Source organism: Spermophilus citellus, assembly GCF_964194105.1.
Source record: "Spermophilus citellus genome assembly, chromosome: 2".
Taxonomy (NCBI): domain Eukaryota; kingdom Metazoa; phylum Chordata; class Mammalia; order Rodentia; family Sciuridae; genus Spermophilus; species Spermophilus citellus.
The window spans coordinates 221016197-221033995 of record NC_138183.1 but is presented as its reverse complement, the minus strand read 5'-3'; the positions used below and the strand labels follow the sequence as shown (position 1 = coordinate 221033995).

Genomic DNA, 17799 nt, shown 5'->3' with positions numbered 1-17799 from the left:
AAGACACTTCAAAGAAAGAAAACTACAGACCAATATCTCTAATGAACTTAGATGTAAAAATTCTCAATGAAATCCTGGCGAATCAAATACAAAAGCATATCAAAAAAACTGTGCACCATGATCAAGTAGGATTCATCCCTGGGATGCAAGGCTGGTTCAATATACGGAAATCAATAAATGTTATTCACCACATCAATAGACTTAAAGATAAGAACCATATGATCATCTTGATAGATGCAGAAAAAGCATTCGACAAAGTACAGCATCCCTTTATGTTCAAAACACTAGAAAAACTAGGGATAACAGGAACTTACCTCAACATTGTAAAAGCTATCTATGCTAAGCCTCCGGCTAGCATCATACTAAACGGAGAGAAATTGAAGGCATTCCCTCTAAAATCTGGAACAAGACAGGGATGCCCTCTCTCACCACTTCTATTCAATTTAGTTCTTGAAATACTAGCCAGAGCAATTACACAGACAAAAGAAATTAAAGGCATAAAAATAGAAAAAGAAGAACATAAATTATCACTATTTGCGGATGATATGGTAATATATCTAACAGACCCAAAAGGGTCTACAAAGAAACTGCTAGAGTTAATAAATGAATTCAGCAAAGTGGCAGGATATAAAATAAACATGCATAAATTAAAGGCATTCCTGTATATCAGCAACAAAACTTCTGAAATGGAAATGAGGAAAACCACTCCATTGACAATATCCTCAAAAAAAATAAATAAATAAAATACTTGGGAATCAACCTAACAAAAGAGGTGAAAGATTTATACAATGAAAACTACAGAACCCTAAAGAGAGAGAGAGAAGAAGATCTTAGAAGATGGAAAAATGTACCCTGTTCATGGATACGCAGAACTAACATCATCAAAATGGCGATATTACCCAAAGTTCTCTACAGGTTTAATGCGATGCCAACCAAAATCCCAACGGCATTTCTTGTAGAAATAGATAAAGCAATCATGAAATTCATATGGAAAAACAAAAGACCCAGAATAGCAAAAGCAATTCTAAGCAGGAAGTGTAAATCTGGAGGTATAGCGATACCAGATTTCAAACTGTACTACAGAGCAATAGTAACAAAAAAGCATGGTAGTGGTACCAAAACAGGCAGGCGGACCAATGGTACAGAATAGAGGATACAGAGACAAATCCACAAAATTACAACTTTCTTATATTTGATAAAGGGGATAAAAGCATGCAATGGAGGAAGGATAGCATCTTCAACAAATGGTGCTGGGAAAACTGGAAATCCATATGCAACAAAATGAAGCTGAATCCCTTTCTCTCGCCATGCACAAAAGTTAACTCAAAATGGATCAAAGAGCTTGATATCAAATCAGAGACTCTGCGCCTGATAGAAGAAAAAGTTGGCTCCGATCTACATATTGTGGGGTCGGGCTCCAAATTCCTTAATAGGACACCCATAGCACAAGAGTTAATAACAAGAATAAACAAATAATACTTGCTTAAACTGAAAAGTTTTTTCTCAGCAAGAGAAACAATAAGAGAAGTAAATAGGGAGCCAAAATCCTGGCAACAAATCTTTACTCCTCACACTTCAGATAGAGCCCTAATTTCCAGAGTATACAAAGAACTCAAAAAAATTAAACAATAAGATAACAAATAACCCAATCAACAAATGGGCCAAGGACCTGAACAGACACTTCTCAGAGGAGGACATACAATCAATCAATAAGTACATGAAAAAATGCTTACCATCTCTAGCAGTCAGAGAAATACAAATCAAAACCACCCTAAGATACTATCTCACTCCAGTAAGATTGGCAGCCATTATGAAGTCAAACAACAATAAGTGCTGGCGAGGATGTGGGGAAAAGGGTACACTTGTACATTGCTGGTGGGGAAAAGGGTACACTTGTACATTGCTGGTGGGACTGCCAATTGGTGCGGCCAATATGGAAAGCACTATGGAGATTCCTGGGAAAGCTGGGAATGCAACCACCATTTGACGCAGCTATCGCCCTTCTCGGACTATTCCCTGAGGACCTTAAAAGAGCGTACTATAGGGACACTGCCACATCAATGATCATACCAGCACAATTCACAATAGCTAGACTGTGGAACCAACCTAGATGCCCTTCATTACACTAATGAATAAAAAAAAAAAAAAAACGTGGCATTTATACACAATGGAGTATTATGCAGCACTAAAAAATAACAAAATCATGGAATTTGCAGGGAAATGGATGGCATTAGAGCAGATTATGCTAAGTGAAGCTAGCCAATCCGTAAAAAACAAATGCCAAATGTCTTCTTTGATTTAAGGAGAGCAACTAAGAACTGAGTAGGGAGGAAGAGCATGAGGAAAAGATTAACATTAAACAGAGACGAGTGGTGGGAGGGAAAGGGAGAGAGAAGGGAAATTGCATGGAAACAGAAGGAAACCCTCAACGTTATACGAAATCACATATAAGAGGTTCTGAGGGGAAACGGGGGAAAAACAAAACAAAAAAAAAAACAAGGGAGAGAACTGAACAACAACAGATGAGGTAGAGAGGGAAGATGGGAGGGGAGGGGAGGGGGGATAGTAGGGGACAGGAAAGGCGGCAGAATACAACAGTCACTAATATGGCATTATGTAAAAATATGAATGTGTAACTGATGTGATTCTGCAATTTGTATTTGGGGTAAAAATGGGAGTTCATAACTCACTTGAATCAAATGTATGAAAGATGATAAGTCATGAGCTTTGTAATGTTTTGAACAACCAATAAAAAAATAAAAAAATAAACATCATCATCACCATCAAAAAAAAAGAGGGGGGGACATAATGATGTAAGTAACAGAAATATTTAGAATACGCCAGTTTTGCCATCATGGCATAAAATTTTAACCCTAATACACGGATTCAAAATTACTTAAATTAACTGTGGTTAAAATAAGATTGTTGGGATAAATATGGCAAAATGATGTAAATTCACACATCAAAACATAAAATGTGGAGAGTGGGCTATGAATGTAGAGTAGTTGTGTGAAGTAAAAGTTAAGTTGTTAAGCTTAGAGTATTATAAGGGAAGATGTTTGATATAAGCTTTAGTGTAACAACAAAGTACAAATCTATAGGAGATGCCCAAATGAAAATAAAAAATGATGCAAAGCATATCAATACAGAAAATTTTCAAACTATGAAGTTTAACAATAAGAGAGGAAGAAAACATTATCCACAAAACCAGAACACAATTATCAAAATGGCAGTAGAAAGGTCTTATCTATAAATATTTTCCTTAAATGTAAAGGAATTAAATTATCCAATATAAAGAGAGTAGGTGAATGAATGAAAAAAAAAAGACATAAGACCCAAATATATACCATCTATAAGACACGTACTTCACTCTTAAGGACATGAGTAGACTGAAAATGAAGGGATAGAAACAAATATTCCATGCAAATGGAAATCACAATATAGCAGGGAAGTGAAAACTCAGACAAATCAGGTTAAGACAAAAACTATAAAAAGAAATGCAGAAGGATATTATATAATGATAGTGGGGTGAATTTATCAAAAGAATATAACAACTATAAATATATGTACCCAAATGTGAAGCATAAGTAGGTAAATCAAATATTAAAGGACATGAGAGGAGAGATAGGTTACAATACAACCATAGTAGTGGAATTTCAATACACCATTTTTTAAAGTTGTAGTTGGACTCATATATTTATTTTTATTTATTTATTTTTATGTGGTGCTGAGGATCGAATCCAGTGCCTCACATATGGTAGGCAAGCGCTCTACCGCTGAGTCTCTGCCCCAGCCCCTCAATACACCACTTTTAATAATGCACAACTTATCTAAATATAAAACTAATGAAGAAACATTGGACTTGAACAAAATCTTAAAAAACAAAACCTTATGTAACATATGAAGAATATTCTATTCAATAGCAAGCATATATAGAATCTCTCAAGGATATACAGAACATTTTTCAAGAACAGATCATATGTTAGACCAAAAGACAAGTCTAAGCAAATTTAATAAGTTGAAAATCATATTAAGCATCTTTATTGACCAAAACAGTAAAAAACTAAAAGCTAATACTAGGAGAAATTTTAATACATTCACTAATACATAGAATTAAACAACATACTACTAAAAATTCAATAGGTCAGTGAAAAAATTAAAGGGGAAACCAAAAATTATCTTGAGTCAAGTTTTTTGTTTGTGAGAACACACACACCAAAACTTATAAGATGTAGCAAAAGAAGTTCCCAGAGGAAAGTTTATAGCAATCAATATCTATATTTAGAGAACAATCATAAATAAACAGCATTACATTGCAAGGAAATAAATTAAAAGAAAACTAAGTACAACTTAGCAGAGGAAGAGAATAATAAAGATCCAAGCACAAATGTATTAAAGAGACAAGAAAGAGAATACAAATTATAATTGAAATTAAGAGTTGGGTTTTTAGAATATAAAATTGACGGACTTAGCTAGCCTAAAAAAAAAAAAAAAACAGAAAAGACATAAATACTATAATGAGTGAAGCAGACATTACGACTGGCATAAAAGGAATGCAAACAAATCATAAGGCTATTATAAACAATTACATTATCTCAAATTGGATAGCCTGAAGCAATGGATGAATTTCTAAACACATACATTCTACCAAGATTGAGTCAAGAAGAAACAGAAAATTTCAATAGACTGACAGTGCAGAGTCTGAAGAACTAATAACACATTTCAACAAAATTTTCTAGAAAAATCAGAGAGGAGGAAATACTTTCAAACTCTTTTTATGAGACTAGCATTACCCTGATACCAAACAATGACATTACTAGAAAACAGAATTACAGGCCAACATTCTTGATGATATTGAAGCATAGATTTTCAATAAAATGCCATCAAACTGAATTAAAGAATACAATGATTAGATCATTCACCATAATCAAGTGAAAATGGTAACTAATAATTTTCATAAGGGTACACATTAATATCTAAAACCCAAGATGATATTTTAAAAGTCAAGAAGTAGGGTGAAAAAAATTGAAAAAATGAAGGAGTATTAATTTTCACCTTACAGGAGTTTGACTGAATAACTTATTTGATTCTGCATTCTTACTATAAAAGTTTAAAAGTTTTCTAGATTTCCATGCATTTATGAGTTCATCGGGATAAACCCAACTACTATATATAACCATAAAGCTCTAAAATAAATAAATAAATAAAATTTAAAAAATACTAGTCACTCTATAATAAATTAAAACACAAAAGGTGTCACTAAAATCACTAAAAAAAGTGAAAGCAAATGTGTGTATATATGACATAAATTTTAAAAGTCAAAAAAATTTCAATAAAGCAGAAATAAGAAAATATAAAACAAGGTAACACAGGAAGAACAAGTATATCCTGATATAATTATCCTCTAAAAAAAATACTCACGTTTGCATACACAACTTTCATCTGATATCTGTTGTTTATAGATATCATATATAAATTAGTATAGCACAGAAAAATTGAAAATACCAATAATGTGAATATGGATGACTACATCAGAATTTCTAACATTATAATTACATGATGGAAATGTTCTATAACCAATAAAATTATGTGTTTTTAGATAATTTGGTGACATAAGAATCTGCTGAAGTATAAATAGAATCAAATTTGAAATAAATATATAAAATCAAAGTGATCAAAAAGAAATGAACCAATTTTGAAATAAATATGTAAAATCAAAGTGATCAAAAAGAAATAAACCAAATTACTAACGTTGGTAGCCATACTACGATTTATTTTAATTTTCTTTTCAGTATGTTTCTGCATTTATAATTTCAATTACGTAAAAAAAATAGGGAAGCATAAAATACAAGAAAAGATAAAAAGAAATAAGAGATTTCTGAATGAAAATATAAACAAAAACATATCTATCTTAATTATATATTTATATAAATGATAAAAATGACTTTTAAGAAAGTTCAAAGCAATATATATACAATGATATACTGACAATTACAGCATAAATAAATATACAAAATCATCAATGCTGATTAGAATATCTAACATGGTAGAATTATGGGTGTCTTTACTTTTTCTTTATATTTTATATTATAAATTTACCCCAGTGAACATATCTTCTTAAACTGTTCAGGATTACAGCTTATTAGATTGGTATAATCTGCTTAAATTTTAGTGAAATAATGGAATCAGTTATTATTTTATTTTTATCTTTGTACATGTCTGTTTGCTCAAACATGGTATATAGCAAACATATTGTCACTCAAGGCAGAATAAAAAAAAATGTGTTTTTTACAAATTGTCTTCCAACATTCATCTTCCATTAAATTCAACATCAACCAACAACCATATACTCCAATTTAAATGTATTTCCTTCTGTGTAATCTTCAAAGGCAATGAGGTAAAATTTGTTTTTAAACAATTCTTTATCTTTTCTGAAAAAGTTAAAATGGGTTAACCAAAAACTTAATCTTCCTTCCCATCAATTGCTATTTTTTTCTGTGAAAATATTAGTTTGGTTTTTTTGACTGATATTTGACAAAATAAAGAACATGAAATTTTTAGAATAAACTACTGGGTTTTTTTTTTAAAGGATGAATATTTATTTATTTATTTACTTACTTATTTATTTTTGTGATTCTGGGAATTGAATCCAAGGCCGTGTGCATGCGAGTCCAGCACTCAATCAACTGAGCTATATATCCCTATCCCTAAATCCCTGTTTTACACTAAGAAGAGAACAAACAAATGAAAAGAGGAAATTACTACAATTCCACACAAAATGGCCATGCTGTTGAATGAACAATGAGTTCCAAAAGATATCAAGGAGGAGATTAAAAAATTCTTAGAGGTAAATGAGAACACTGATACAACATATGGAAATCTCTGGGACACTATGAAGGCAGTTCTAATAGGAAAGTTCATTTCTTCAAAGAAGAAAAAGTCAGCAAATAAATGACCTAACATTACATCTTAAAACCCTAGAAAGAGAAGAACAAATCAACCCCCAAAACAGTAGAAGACAGGAAATAATTAAAATCAGAGCTAAAATCAATGAAACTAAACTAAAAGTAACAATTGAGAAAACTGACAGAAAAAAAAAGTTGGTTCTTTGAAAAAAATAAATAAAATTGATAAACCATTAGCCATGCTAACAAAGAGAAGAGAAGAGAAAACTCAAATTACTAACATCCATGATGAAAAAGGAAATATTATGACACACACTACAGAAACACAGAAAATAAGTAAAATTATTTTGAAAATTTGTACTCCCATAAAATAGAAAATATCGAAGGAATTGACAAATTTGTAGAGGCATATGACATACCTCAACTAAATCAGGATGTTATAAACAATTTAGATCAATTTCAAGCAAGAAAATAGAGGACACCATCAGAAGACTACCAACCAAGAAAAGCCAAGGACCGGATGGATACGCAGCCAAGTTATATAAGACCTTTAAAGAAAAACTAACACCAATACTTCTCAAACTATTTAATGAAATAGAAAAAGAGGAAACACTTCCAAACACATTCTATAAGGCCAATATCACCCTGACTCCAAAACCAGACAAAGACACATCAAAGAAAGAAAACTTCAGATCAAATAGCTCCAATGAATATAGATGCAAAATTTCTCAATAAAATTCTGGCAAATCAAATACAAAAACATATCAAAAAGATAGTATATCATGATCAAGAAGATTCATTCCAGAAATGCAAAGTTGGTTCAACATAGGGAAATCAATAAATGTAATTCCTCACATCAACAGACTCAAAGATAAAAATCATATCACCATCTCAATAGATGCCAAGAAAGCATTTAATAAAATACAGCATCCCTTCATGTTCAAAATGATTGAAAAACTAAGGATAACAGTAACATACTTCAACATTGTAAAGGCTATCAATGCTAAGCCCCAGGCCAACATCATTCTAAATGGAGAAAAATTGAAAGCATTCCCTCTAAAGACTGGAACAAGACAGGGATGCCCTTTATCACCCCTTCTATATAACATAGTTCTTGAAACTCTAGCCAGAGCAATCCAACAGATGAAAGAAATTAAAGGGATATTATCATGGAAAGAAAAACTCAAATTATCACTATTTGCACATGTACTGATCCATACCTAGAAGACCCAAAACATGCCGCCAGAAATCTCCTAAAACTAATAAATGAACTCAGTGAAGTACCTGGATATAAAATCAACACCCATAAATTAAAGGCATTTCTGTATATCAGTGACAAATCCGCTGAAAGTGAAACCAGAAAAACCACCCCCCAAAAAAAAAATACCAATAAAATAAAATACTTGGCAATCAACTAAACAAAAGAGGTGAAATATCTCTACAAGGAGATTACCGAATGCTAAAGAAAGAATTTAAAGATCTTAGAAAATGGAAACATATACATTGCTCTTGGATAGGCAAAATTAAAATTAATATTGTCAAAAGACCCATTCTACCAAAAGCACTAAACAGATTTAATGCAATCCCAACCAAAATCCCAATGACATTCCTCATAAAAATAGAAAAAGCAATCATGAAATTCATCTGGAAAAATTAGAGACCAAGAATAGCTAAAGCAATTCTTAGCAGGAAAAGTAAAGCAGGTGGAGGTGGCATCACTATACCAGACCTTAAACTATACTACAGAGCAAAATTAACAAAAACAGCATGGTAGTGGCACCAAAACAGACTGGTAGACCAATAGTACAGAATAGAGGACACAGAGACTGACCCACAAAACTACAATTATCTTATATTAGACAAAGGTGCCAAGAACATGCATTGGAGAAAAGATAGCCTCTTCAACAAATGGTGCTGGAAAACTGGAAATCTATACGCAAAAAAAAAAAAAAAGAAAAGAAAAGAAAAAAGAAAATTAAACCCCTATCTCTCACCATGCACAAAACTAAACTCAAAATGGATCAAGGACTTACAAATAAAACCAGAGACCCTGCATCTAATAGAAGAAAAAGTAGGCCCTACTCTTTATCATATGGGCCCCAACTTCCTTAATAAGGCCCCAAATTCCTTAATAAGACTCCTGTGGTGTAAGAATTAAAATCAAGAATCAATAATTGGGATGGACTCAAACTAAAAAGATTCTTCTCAGCAAAAGAAACAATATGTGAGGTGAATAGAGAGCCTACATCTTGGGAGCAAATCTTTACCCCTACACATCAGACAGACTACTAATCTGTAGGGTATATAAAGAACTCAAAACCTAATCACCAAAAAAAAAACAAAAAACAAAAAACAAATAACCCAATCAATAAAAGGGCTAAGGACCTGAACAGACACTTCTCAGAAGAGGATATACAATCAATCAACAAATATATGATATATATAGGCACACTGATACATTGGTGATGGGACTACAAATTGATGCAGCCAATCTGGAAAGCAGCAGTATGGAGAATCCTTGGAAAACTGGAAATGAAACCACCATTTGACCCAGCTATCCCTCTCCTCAGTGGATACCCAAAGGACTTAAAAACAGTATACTACAGGGCACAGCCATATCAATCTTTATTGCAGCACAATTCACAGTAGCTAAATTATGGAACCAACCCTGATGTCCTTCAGTAGGTAAATGAATAGGGAAACTTTGGTATATATACACAATGGAACACTACTCAGCATTAGAAGATAATAAAATCATGGCATTTGCAGGTAAACAGATGAAACTGGAGAATATAATGGTAAGTGAGGCAGGACAATCCCAAAAAAACCAAAGCCCAAAGGTTTCTTTGATATGAGGATATAGCCACATAAGGTGATTAGGGTGAACATTGGAGAAATGGAAGAACTTTAGATAGGGCAAAGGGGAGGAAGGGGAAAAGAGGGGTCAAGGGGGAAGAATGATGGTGGAATGAGGTAGACATCATTACCCTAAGTACACATATAAGACATGAATGTTGCGCAAATACTTAGTGTACAACCAGTTTCTTGAAAAATTATGCTCTATATGTGTAATATGAAATGAATTGCATTCTCCCATCATGTATAACAAATAAGAATTTTTTTTAAAAGAAGCTTTATTTCCTTTCCCTGGACCTCCCTGAACTAGTAACACTATCTTCTTCAAGTTCTGCATAATTACATATATAAATAATGCTTACACAAAGTTTGTAGTGAGGTTTTGTTTAGACATTGATTCTTTCATTGAGATAAGACAGGTTCTAAGCATATCATGTACTTTTAACATTAAAAATATTTACTAAAAATGAACAGGTATCCTTTTCTCTCATATCTTCATTAGCAATGTTATGTTTTTCCAGGATATAATACCATTATTATTTTAATTCTATTTCTCTTCTTAACTGCTGCATTGGAGTACTTTATCAACTCTTCTATGAATCACACTTTTATGGACAAAAATATTTTGTCCATTTTTAATATTAGATTTTGTGATCTTATCAATTTTGTAAGAATTCATGCTATATGATATAAATCATTCTATTTTAATAATCCTTCTATATTACTCATTTTTCTTTTCCAAGTTGACTGAAAACTACCATACTATTTTTACCATTTTAAAGAATTTTTCAAATCAGATATTTCTATTATTTATAGATTTATGATTTCCAATCTTGATTATGGAAGTTCCTACCATTGATTATGTATATAGTCTCCTCAGTTAGGTGTGGAAGGTGTTTGCATGTGGGGTATTTGGGATTGAACCTGTGCAGGAGGGGGGATTCTACCTCTGAACTATATCCCCAACCAGTTTTAAAATTTCATTTTGAGACAGGATTTGCTAAACTGCCCAGGTTAGCATCAAATTTGCAATCCTCCTGCCTTAGCCCCCATAATTACTATAACTACAGGTGTTAACCATCCCCAGACCTTCTGTTTCTCGATAGGAATTTTGTTTGAAAATTTTCATATATTTTAACTCCATCTGAAAATAATTTGGGAATTTAATTTAAAATAAAGGTCAGTTTTATTTTTTTGCATGTCTGACAGGAACCACACCAGTATGAATTATTGAATAACACTATTCACTCAATGAATTAAATTATCTTTTGTATTCTACTAAATTTCTTTATTTAGCAGACTCTACTTCTGGATTCTTTCTTCACTAATCTACTTCCCTATTCTAATGCCAATAACATATTGATTTCTTTATACAGATTTTACAGAATTATCTGACATCTGATAAGGCAAGTTTCCTCTCTCTCTTTTTTTAATTCAGAAACATCTTGTCACTTTTGTCCCCTGTAAACTTAATAAACAAATGTCAGGTAAGATGATATAAATTGTTTCCTAGAAGTGCATTACATATGTACATAAATTTGGGGAGAATTGACTTTTTAAAATAAAATTAATTCTACATCCAAACAAATGTCTTAACTTTTGTTGAGATCTTGTTTTATGTTCTTCATTAAGTTATGTACTTTTCCTTTCATTTGGAACTCTGCCCTCTATTATTAAATCTATTATTAGTTATGTTTTATGTAGTTTTAGGTACATGAAGAATTTTTCTCCCATTTCCCTTTCTAGATATTTCCATATGAATGGAGTAAATATTGTTTATTATATCATCTCACTAATTTTATGAATCCTTTTTTTTTTTTTTTTTTTGGTACTGGGGATTAAACTGAGAGGCACTTCACACTGAGCCACATCCTAGTCCATTTTGTTTTTTATTTTGACAGAGTCTCATCAAGTTGCTTAGGGTCTTTCAAAGTTGCTGAGGCTTAGACTCGAACTTGTGATCCTCCTGGCTCAGCCTTCTGAGCCACTGGGATTACAGGCGTGTGCCAGGCCTGGCCTAATTTGATAAGACTTTTGGGTATTTAACTATTCAATCAAATCATTAAAATAAAGAGGATATTTTTACCATTTCATATTTTCTTAATTACAATAGTCAGACATTCCAATAATATTGAATACTAATACCTAAAGAAGTTAAATCTACTTATACCTGAATTTTTAATTAAATAGTATTTAATAGCATTTTAAGTTTTAGAAAAATAATTGTTGTTTGTTCTTAGTTAAGATGATATTTTACATTTAAATAGTTTCCTTATGTTCTTAGAAATTTTTAATAGAAAGAGCTAGGTGATTATTATCATGATTATCAACCTATCATTGATTAGAAAGAACCTTACATAGAAATGGAATCATTCCTGTTTTCCTGAAATAAACTTCATTAAGCCATAGGTATTATAGGTATTATTTTTTAATTAAATAATGTGTGAATTAGATATACTAGTATTTCCTTTTCAATTTTTTCATTTATATACTTCAGTGAGGTTAAACTTTTTTCTTTTTTAAAATTTTATTCTTTAATTTGTTCTAATTAGTTACACATGACAGCAGAATGCATTTTGACAGATTGTACACAAATGGATCACAACTTTTTCTTCTGGCTGAACACACTGGTAGTGTTATCAGACATGTATATAGGGTAGTAATGTCCATCTCATTCCACCATTCATTCCATCCCTACAACCTCTCCCTTTCCCTCATTCCGTCTGCACAATACAAAGTTCCTTCATTCTTCCCCACCCTACCACCCCATTATGGATCAGCATCCAATTATCAGAGAAAACATTTGGCTTTTGTTTTGGGGGATTTGGCTTATTTCACTTAGCATAATATTCTCCAGCTCTATCCATTTACCTACAAATGCCATAATTTTGTTCTTCTTTAAGACTGAGTAATATTCCATTGTGTATATGTACCACATTTTCATCCATTGATCTGTTGAAGGACATCAAAATTTAGCTTTTTGTGAATTGAGCTGCTATAACATTGATGTGATTGCATCACTGTAGTATGCTAATTTTAAGTCCTTTGGGTGTAAACCAAGGAGTGGAATAACTGGGTCAAATGGTGGTTCCATTCAAAGTCTTCTGAGGAATCTCCATACCGCTTTCTATAATGGTTGTACCAATTTGAGGTCCCAGTAGCAATGTATGAGTGTACCTTTTTCACTACATCTTCGCCAACACATTGTTTCTTGTATTCTTGATAATTGCCATTATGATTCCTCTTTCTATCAGAATTTGGTATTAAACTATGCTGGATGAATAAAATGAACTGGAAATAAACCTTCAATATTTATCCACTTTCAGGACCAGTGAAAAAAAATTATTATCTCCTAATTTTTTAAAAGATAATTGTAAGCCACTTTGGTCAGGATGCATTATTTACCTTTCTAAGGTCTTTTATAGTAATGACCTTTTCAAGTTTTATACTAATTGAGTCAGTTATAATAATCTAAATTTGATAGGATATTCTTTTCCTGTAAGTTCTATAAGTCAACAATTCTGATAATGATTAGCTTATCTAAGGTCTCTGGTGGTCTTTTCTCTTACTTGTAATCATACATTTTGTTCAAATTATCAGGCTCAAGGTGGATTTTACAATTTTGCAGAGGGATCTCTTATGATTTTCTTAATTTTTCAACATTAATTTTTTTGTTGTTTTTATTTTCATTTTTATTGGTGCCAACTTTTATCTGATCCTTCTTCCTAGTTTATTTCTTTACTTATTTTGTTGTCCTTTACCTAACTTATTTTGTTTGGCAAAGGAATAATATTTTCAGTGAAGTAAAAAAGTCTTCATATACTACAAGTTGGTCCCCATTAAGTCATGTGTGCTTTTTAGCAAAGCATTTTATCTGTGCCACTAATAGTTTCCACATCTGCACAATTAAAAAAGGCGTGTACAGCCTGAAGGTTTTTGTTAGGTACAAAAAAAATTTATACCTGCTAACCTGTAAGTTAAGGTTATCTTGAAAGGTAAAACAAGATCTTGAAGAAAACACATCTAAATTACACTGCAGAAAACCGAGAAATATCTTAAATTTTTTTTTTAAATGTCCCATGTTGTTAAATAACATTCTCATATTATTTGGGGGAGAAAAGAAATAGCCTATGGTCAAATGATAGGTTTCAGGGACTCATGTCAGACAAACTACAAAACCTGTGATTTTTTCAATGAAAAGCCTATGCATTTAATTTATAATTTCATTTGGACATATAGTCTTATTCATTAGATATGCAAAGTGTCTGGGATACAAGAGTGAAATTCAACTTTCTACCTTTGGTCTCGGATTAAATTTTTCCATGGTCATATAGTTTTCATACAATATAGCATATAGATTTTAATTCCTAATTAAAACTTTTTCATCACAGATTACTCATTAAGATAATTCACTGTCCTCGGTCGGTGAGCCTTCTGGGTCCTGCAGTGTGGCAGAGCTTGCAGAATCCCGGAGCCTGGATCTGTGAGTTTCTGGAAACCTTCAGGGACACTTCAAATCGACAGTGTAGAAACTATCCTGCCTCAGAACCACACGGCTAGATGGGAAGATGCACAAACAAAATGAAAAAACAAGGGAATAAAGTGCTCCAAACAAACCAAGCTACTCCCATAAGAGAATCTATCGAAGAAATGTCAGAGAAGGAGTTCTGGATGTATTTAGTAAAAATGTTCTACGACTTAAAGAATTATATAAGAGAGCAGGCACAGGAGTTTTGCACTAAAATAACAATCTCTTCAGGAGATGAAAGATCACTTCTGTAAAGATATATTAGAGGTCCTGAGAAGAAACAAAGAAGAAATCATTGAAGGGAAGGAATCACTAAACCAACTTAAAAGTTCAATGGAAAGTATCACCCACAGACAAGACCATTTGGAAGATAGAACCTCAGGCAATAAAGACAAAATATTTAATCTTGAAAATAAAGTTGACCCCACAGAGAAGATGATAAATTGCGTGACATTCCCTCACCCAGACACCATGCCTGAACAGCAACTGTTAAAGCCAACCGAGTGGAGCTACTGTGACTACTTCTGGGCTGATAAGAAGGATCCCCAAGGAAATGGCACGGTGGCTGGGTTCAAACTGCTGCTCCAAAAGCAACTGAAGGGCAAACAAATGCAGAAAGAAATGTCTGAATTCGTCCGAGAGAGGATAAAGATTGAAGAGGAATATGCAAAGAACTTGGCTAAGCTCTCTCAGAACTCCTTGGCTGCACAGGAGGAAGGCTCCTTGGGAGAAGCCTGGGCCCAGGTGAAGAAGAGTCTGGCAGATGAAGCAGAGGTTCATCTCAAGTTCTCCACCAAGCTTCACAGCGAGGTAGAGAAGCCCCTAATGAACTTTCGTGAGAACTTCAAGAAAGACATGAAAAAGTGTGACCACCATATCGCTGACCTCCGCAAGCAGCTCGCCAGCCGCTACGCGTCGGTGGAGAAGGCCCGGAAAGCCCTCACAGAGCGGCAGAGAGACCTGGAGATGAAGACCCAGCAGCTGGAGATCAAGCTGAGCAACAAGACAGAGGAGGACATCAAGAAGGCACAGAGAAAGTCCACACAGGCTGGTGATGACCTCATGCGCTGTGTGGACCTCTACAATCAGGCCCAGTCCAAGTGGTTTGAAGAGATGGTGACCACCACTTTGGAGCTGGAGCGGCTGGAGGTGGAGAGGGTGGAGATGATCCAGCAACATCTGTGTCAGTACACACAGCTGCGGCATGAGACAGACATGTTCAACCAAAGCACAGGCGAGCCTGTGGACCAACTGCTTCGAAAAGTGGACCCGGCCAAAGACAGAGCTGTGGGTCAGAGAGCACAAAACGGGCAACATTCGCCCAGTGGACATGGAGATCTAGACACGCCTGTGCGGCCCCAGGGGTCCTGCCCAGGAAAGGGGCTGGGGGTCCCGTGGAGAGGGAGTGGTGGCTCCCACTAGGTGAAGCTGCCCTCCCACCCACTCTCCTGTCCACTGAGGAGAGAGGAGAGAGCTGGCAATTCCAGAAGGGTGATCTGGATGGCTCAGCTGGGGAATCCCAAATATTCCCAGGCCAAGAAGACAGACCTGCAACCCCGCCCTTGTCTCCAAGACTGAAGCCCCGCAAACCCCATGCCGTGCTTGTTGCTCTGAGAACAAACTGAGGCTGGAAAAAAAAAAAAAGATAATTCACAATTTAGAAACTTCTATACTGATAGCTTTTCTGACAAAAGGATAAATCACTCTAAGTTTGGCTTTGAATTTCAGAAAGAATTCAGAGAAAACAAATATGTTGCTTTATATGAGCTCTGTTTGAGTTCTACAGATTTTTTTCACTGACTTATATACTCTGCTGATTTCTTTAAATTTTGGGGAAGTAACACGTAAAAATACTTAATTTTTTGTTTTTTCTCTAAAGAGGTTTTTACATGTTGCCCAGGCAGGCCTTGATTTCCTGGTGTATGTCATCACACCTGCCAAACAAAAACTTTTTTTGATGAAGAGTTATTTGTCCTAATATTATTTGTGGATGCATTATATCTTCCATTTTATAACCAGAATCTATTTATTTATTTGTCTGTCTATCTATCTATCTATTTATTTATTTAATGTAGGGGTATCAGGGATTGAACTCAGGGACACCCAACCTATGAGCCACATCCCCAGCACTATTTTGTATTTTATTTAGAGACAGAGGTCTCACTGAGTTGCTTAGTGCATCACTTGCTGAGACTGGCTTTAAACTTGGGATCCTGCTGCCTTAGCCTGCTGAGCCACTGGGTTTACAGGCATGCCCCACCATGCTCAGCAGTATTTATTTTTTATTGGTTCTTTTTAGTTATATATAACAGTAATATTCATTTTGAGATAATTATAAAAGCATGGAATATAATTTGTTCTAATTGAGAACCAATACTTCAACTTTCCCTACCCTTGTACCCTTTCTGCTATTTACATATACATACCATACATATATGTATATATATGTATATATCTTGTGGATGTAGATGATTGTGAGATTCACTCTAGTATATTCATATATCTACATATAAAAGTTAAGTCAGATTCATTCACTTTATTTCCATATCCAACCTACCCCTCCTTCCTTCCATTCCTCTTTGTCTAATCCACTGATCTTTTTTCCATTCATTTTTATCTTCTACCCCCTTATTTTGAATGAGCTTCTGTATATCAAAGAAAACTTTAGTCCTCTGACTTTTCAAGGCTGGCTTATTTCACTTAGCATTATAAGTCTCCAATTCTATCCATCATTACTGACAAAAGTGACAAAGTCATTCTTCTTTACACCTGAATAATACTGCATTGTGTATACATACAACATTTTCTTTACCCATTTGTTTGTTGAAGGGCAGTTAGGTTTGTTACATAGATTGGCTATTATCAAATGTCTTGCTGTAAACATTGACATGGCCAGATCACTGTAGTATGCTGTTTTAAAATCTTTAGATATATACTGAGAAGTAGGATAGTTGAAACATAAGGTGGTTCTATTCCAAGTTTTTTCAGGAATTTCCATACTGCTTTCCAGACTGCTTGCACCAATTTATAATACCACCAGCAATGTTTGAGTTTACCTTTTTCCCCACATCCTAGGAAATATTTATTGTTACTTGTATTTTTGATAATTACCATTTTGACTGGAGTGAGATGAAATATCAATGTAGTTTTAATTTGCATTTCTCTAATTGCTACAGGTATTGAATACTGTTTCATATAATTGTAGTCTACTTGTATTTCTTCTTTTGAAATCTGTCTTTTTAATTCCTTTGCCCATTTGTGGAATGGGTTATTTGTTTTTTGCTGTTAAGTTTTTGAATTCTTTGTATATCCTGTATCTATTCTTAAGGTTCAGAAAATGATAAGGTGATATTCCTTTAAGTGGCACTAAAAATATTATTATATTAACTCTTCTGAGGGGAAAATGAGGAATTATTAGTGGAGTAAAATATAGTATCATATAAGATAGTACAAATTCCAACATGGTAAACCAAGCTATGGAAAACTCAATGCCATAATTAAATAAATATG

General features: G+C 33.6%; 1 protein-coding gene and 1 pseudogene across 3 annotated transcripts in view; one reads left to right on the top strand and one right to left on the bottom strand.

Annotated features, from left to right (window-relative positions):
• Window positions 1-17799, bottom strand: part of METTL15 (methyltransferase 15, mitochondrial 12S rRNA N4-cytidine) — a 235173-nt gene that overhangs the window by 116181 nt on the left and 101193 nt on the right. The gene's annotated exons all lie outside the window — the stretch shown is intronic.
• On the top strand, window positions 14524-15631 carry LOC308634854 (growth arrest-specific protein 7-like; annotated as a pseudogene). Its single transcript has one exon. The product of its transcript is annotated as a growth arrest-specific protein 7-like (transcript).